The 6000-nt window shown below is 45.9% G+C and overlaps 1 protein-coding gene across 2 annotated transcripts in view; it reads left to right on the top strand.

The window, feature by feature from the left end:
• Positions 1-796: 796 nt before the first annotated feature.
• LOC126248201 (retinol dehydrogenase 13-like) overlaps positions 797-6000 on the top strand; it is a 199242-nt gene continuing 194038 nt past the window's right edge. For both annotated transcript variants that reach the window (XM_049949001.1, XM_049948999.1), the window contains exon 1: positions 797-870. The gene's annotated coding sequence lies outside the window, so the exon portion shown is untranslated. The remainder of the gene's footprint in view (positions 871-6000) is intronic.

Here is a 6000-nt window from a genome sequence, read left to right as displayed (position 1 = left end):
CAGCCATGCAGATAAGATGCCTGTCATCTCGACTGCTAGTGATACGAGGCCGTTGGGATCCAGCATGGCGTTCCGTATTACCCTTCTGAACCCACCGATTCCATATTCTGCTAACAGTCATTGGATCTCGACCAACGCGAGCAGCAATGTCGCTATACGATAAACCGCAGTCGCGATAGGCTACAATCCGACCTTTATCAAAGTCGGAAACGTGATAGTACGCATTTCTCCTCCTTACATGAGGCATCACAACAACGTTTCACCAGAACTGCTGTTTGTGTATGAGAAATCGGTTGGAAACTTTCCTCATGTCAGCACGTTGTAGGTGTCGCCACGGGCGCCAACCTTGTGTGAATGCTCTGAAAAGCTAATCATTTGCATATCACAGCATCTTCCTGTCGGTTAAATTTCGCGTCTGTAGCACGTCATCTTCGCGGTGTAGCAATTTTAATGGCCAGTAGTGTACCATAGTCTACGCTTAGCAGCCTACGGTAGTTTTACACCTCTAGTTACAAACGATCTTCGGAGTTACTTTTAGTGTACAGAGATTCCTATTGCTGCTTCAGTACTTTCTACCGGTTTACGAGTCCTGTCAGCTTGTAGAAAGATAGCGGTTGTAGGAGGAACGACTGGCTGCAGGGGCTGCCGGCCATGTGAAGTCTGACTGCTGCAGGGCGAGCGAAAAATTGGCAGAGGCGCTGGGGAAGCCTGTGAGGTGTGTGTGTGGCGCCGGGTCAGCCAAGGTGGGGGCCGACTACCCAGGGGTCCCGCACGAAACCGCGGCAGTAGGCACTGCGCAGCCACCGCCGCAACTCGCCATCCGAGAGCACCGCGCTGTCTCCACTCTACATCTGCTGTGTCTAACCTACGGTACGTATCACAGAAATTGCCTAGCTACTCAATAAACAACGTAACATTCCAGCTACCAATTTTGGAGTCACTACTCGAGCGGTTTTTGCAGTGTCGTATGGCGTTCGTGTGATACCTATTCCGGACTGACCGCCCCGCGAAAGTCAGTTGACCTATCGATTTATTGTTACGAAAGGACTTTGCTTGTGATAATCTGCAGTTGTGACCGCTACTTCCCAGAAAGTATCTCTTCACCAGCCCCACTTTTACATTTTTATTTATTCTACATTGTACTACTATTCTACAATAGCATGTATTTTCTCACTACAGATCTATTCCTACATTGAATCAGTTCACCGCAAAACTGGGCAACTTTGTGTCTTATACAGGGTGTCTCACAATTACAAACTTCTAGAGGTTGTAGAGTGGACTTAGCAGATCAAGTTTTGTGTAGGACTCCATGTCCGGAAACGTCATCCAACGCTACAGAGCGTCAAAGTTATAGGCACAAGCATCTGTAGATGTATGTATAGGGTGTCCGGAAATTTCCGTTACAAACTTGTATGACTTCTCAAGAGGAAGAAGTACTTAATATTTTGAATAGAGATCCATGTCCAGAAACGTACCGTTTCTGTTATAAGACGGTTTCAGTTGAGATGTTTAACTCATTCTTTCCTGCTCGAGGAACTAATGTAGACGTGTCGCAGTTCAGTTATTAACAATTCGAAAGGAAACATAATGAAACATTCATTTACCACCTAAGCACATTTGTTTGTAATAAAACTTAAACATTACGTGTTTAAATTATTCCAAAACGAAAGAGAACCCAGCATACAGCACGTGTAGAACATAATGTTCAAAACAGTTCGAAAAGAAACATAACGAAACAGCCATTTACCACTTAAGCACGTTTTTTTTGTATTGACACTTGAACATTACGTGTTTACAGTATTCCAAAACAAAGCAGAACTAAGCGTACTGCAAGTACAGAGCGTAACGTTCAAGTGTTAGTACAAACAAATCTGCTTAAGTGATAAATGGAGGTTTCGTTACGTTTCCTTTCGAACTGTTACCTAATACTTATACTGCATCACGCCTAATTCAATTCCTCCTGCAGATGTGGATGATTTAAACATCTGAACTGGAATCGTCGTAGCTGTACTCACTCCCCTCTACAAAGTCCTAGAAGTTTGTAACGGTAATTTCCAAACAACCTGTATGTACAGGATGAATCCGTAATGATGTTACAAAATTTCAAGGATGATGAAGAAGGATAAATATATCAGTGTTCGGGGATAGGGGTTCCATTCTGATTTGATGGCGTCTGATACCATGATGTGATTCATAGCAACACTGTTTATCAATCGCAGCATGTCCCTTCCCGTGTCCCAGATGATACGAAATTTGCGGCACGCAAAGCGATCTTTGATTGCGTTCTCTTCACCACACATATCACAGTCACTGGATCGGAGTAGGAGAATTGAGGAAAGTTTGGGTTTGTTGGAATAGTGCGATTGACGACCTTGTACCACGTTGCGCGCACACCCCCAGATAGAACCTTGGAGGCTAAGTTTTGCCACACAATGTTCCACTTGTGTTGTGGCAGTCGCAACTCCCATTTATACCGAATTGGAGATCCACGAAGTACGGTAGCGACGTCGCTGACTCTGTTGCCGCTCAGGTCACTATGTTGAAGGTAGCTGGTGTCAAGGTTTCAGTGCAGAGCGGATGCTTCTGATTTGGGTGGGGACATCCAGTGATTGTGGTTGGATATTACAGAATATTTTTCACACTGATTTGGTGCGTTTGATGAAAAGCGCCGCACATTCGGCTTGGAAGCCTATTAACTCCAGTCCGCCATCTTCAAGACTCAGTTGCAAGTTTGCATAGCGACCTTGAAAATGTGCCCCCTCCACAACATCCAGAACATTTTCACTCTGCAGCGGAGTGTGCGCTGATATGAAACTTCCTGGTTAAGCCATGTCTCCGCAATATCCTTTCTTCCAGGAGTGCTAGTTCTGCAAAGCATGCAGAAAGGCCTCTGTGAAATTTGGAATGTAGGAGACGAGGTCCTGGCAGAATTGAAGCTGTGAGGGCGGCTCCTGACTCGTGCTTGGGTAACTCAGATGGTAGAGCACTTTCCCGCGAAAGGCAAAGGTCCCGAGCTCGAGTCTCGGTCCGGCACATAGTTTTAATTTGCCAGGAAGATCCAATATATGGCCTGTTTAATCGCGCGTGCTATTTGTTTGGGCACTGGCAGAACTTGAGCCAGATACCAGGCCTTCGCTAGTATGTAAGTGTTAATGATCTCCAAGCTTTCGTGAAGATCCATGGCCCTGACCGAAGATTTATGGCTACCGCTCTGACTATATGCAGAGAGGCACGCCAGTTGAGCGCCTCCTTTGTCTGCAGGTAAAAAAAAAAAAAATGAAATGACGTATGGCATTCCAGGGAAGTTCGGCCGCTGAGTACAAGTCTTATTTCAGTCGACGCCACATTGGGCGACTTGATTGTCGGTGATGAGGATGAAATGATGATGAGGACAACACAACACCTAGTCCACGAGCGGAGAAAATCTCCAACCGGGCCGTAAATCGAACCCGGGCCCGCTTGCTTGGTAGGCAAACACGGTACCACTCAGCTAAGCAAGCGGACTGTCTGCAGGTTAAGAGACATGACGACTCCGAGGACTTCGTGCTGTCTCCGGAAAAAGAACCAGTTCCGCTGAATATTCCACCCAGGACGCGTGAAAGGGAGTAACACTGGCTTCTTGGGATTGACAATCACCCCTGTTGCCTTCTCGTACTGGCGAGCCTGTCCACATTTGCTCGCTGTTCCATGAAAACTCCGTGGTCATCAGCATAAGCCTTGCAAATCAGCTGGTCGTTGCCTATTGCGACTCCACGGCAATCGTTGGGCGTATGTCGGAGGAGTGGGTCTAACGCTATGGCCACAAAGCCATCGACACTGGGCATCCTTGCCGTACTGACGCGCTTGTAACTAAGCCACTGTGGCGGAGCGGCTCGCAGAACTGTGTCAAGGACACAGTGCTGGGCTAGCCGCTTTCGCATGCGGAGCTCGCCGCGCGTGGCTCGCGTCGTCGGCCATGTATCCCTGTAGCTTCTGAGTACGACATAGCCATCCAGCTATGGAAGCTCAGAGTAGGAAGTCTACGTTAAAGTTTTCGTTCCTGTTCGGATATGACAGGCCGAAAGTGTTTGAACTCGACGATTGGTTGTTCGAAAAGATAAGTTTACAAAATGATGACGTTCACGGTTTGGCTTTTGATTTCCTTGGTAATGCAGTGTATGTTAAAGTGCGAGACGTTGAAACATGTACCCGGATTATGGGAAAAACAGGCGGTTTTCAGATCTTTCTTCGTTACAGTGGTGAATCTAGTTCAACTGCGATAGTTATGCTGGTTTAGGGCTGCGATCTGTGCGCGTATTCAACCTCCTTTTGATCTGAAGTTCGATCTCATCGAACAAGCGTTGATGTCTTATGGCACGGTTTTGCAGATTACTCGTGAGAAATGGACGGGAACAAACATTACAAAGTTGACAATGGTGTGCGAAATGTTAGAAGTGATCTTCATAAGCATTCCCGTCGTATATTATGGTTCAAGGCTTCAAAGCCTTACTTGTTTCTGATGGCCAACAAAGGACCTGCGTAGTATTTGGATCCACGGATCATCTTAAGGCAACGAGCTCCCGTGTTAAATCTTTACGGAGGGGAAACCAGGCATTCGCCTGCACGGGCGATCTCCGACATCAACAAAAACCGACGAATGCGCAGACTTTGTCAGCCCCATTGCACGAAACCGGGCTTTGGCAGGGTCCTGACATATTGTGTCGAGGAGAAAATGAAAAGAATTAGGACTCAGCTGCACAGTGGGTGATGACGAATAGAGTCCAACGGTTACCTTGCCAAAATTTTCTAATCAGGTCTCTGCAGGAGAGACTAATCTCAAGACCTTAGACGAAACCTAGATATCTGGAAAGGAACCTACTGTGGTTGTTAAACATCCCGAGGCACCATTAGGCTGCAATACAGTGAGCGACGTGTTAGTTGACGAGGACACATACCAAAACAACCCAACATTCAACGACCGGTCCGATCATACAATATCGAGTAAGGACAATTCGAAAAAGTCGTGTAAACAAACGAAATGGCCTCCTAGAATACAAAGTCAGGAAGAGAAACAAGAATTAGAAAGGAAAAAGACACACACCAGAGAAATGCATAAGAAATCTCAACAGGAGAAACGTTAGTGGCTGATGCAACGAGGATAATGGCTCACATTCAGAATGGGGACGTTCATGTGAACTTAGACAGTCACATGAACACAATGGTGTTAGCAACTTCCCCGTCTCTTCGGGATCCGAGCATGATTTGTTCGGAAGATATTGAGCAACAGCAAACATTTATATGCAGACTTACAAGCTGGCTACAATCAATGTCTCCCGGATAAGTTCGGTGGTAAAGTTACTGTGTTTGAAGGATTATCTTTATGTCGCTGATACGTATGTTTCCATATTACAAGAGGTTGTAGCAACTGAAATAGCGGAAATAACAGGTTATGAAGCCATAGTAAACATCCGAAATGAAGGAGGAACAGCAATTTTTTTCAAAGAGTGTATCGGACGGCGAGCTCAAGATATTTTAGAGACGGATCGGGATATATGCACCAGCTGGGACTAACGAAAGACGGCATATAAGTAGCTTTTATCGGAACTGGATAGTTTGAAATGCTAACGAACGTTGAGGCCGCCACCATGCTTGCCGCAGATTTTAACTGTGTGTTGCGCTGTGAAGACAGACGCCTAATTTTAACTCGTGTCAAGAGCTACAAACATTGGTGAATGAATTAGAACCGCAAGACACCTGGACTTAGTTGAATCACCACCATACCGGCTATAGTTATGTCAGTAGCACATCAGCAAGCAAGTTAGACAGAATCTCTGTTGCCAAAGAATTCATGCGCAATATCGATGACAGAGATACGGCCTATCAGCTTCTCCGACCACTGTGCATACCATATATTTCATTCAGGTAATCCGACAAAATCTTTTCGTGGCCGTGCAGTACGGCAACTTAAGATCTCACTACTTCAGGAAGCTGAATATAAGCAATAGATCTTACCAACTTGGC

Source organism: Schistocerca nitens, chromosome 3 (assembly GCF_023898315.1).
Source record: "Schistocerca nitens isolate TAMUIC-IGC-003100 chromosome 3, iqSchNite1.1, whole genome shotgun sequence".
NCBI classification, from domain to species: domain Eukaryota; kingdom Metazoa; phylum Arthropoda; class Insecta; order Orthoptera; family Acrididae; genus Schistocerca; species Schistocerca nitens.
The sequence above is the reverse complement of the archived record's forward strand: the minus strand, read 5'-3'. Positions and strand labels throughout refer to the sequence as shown.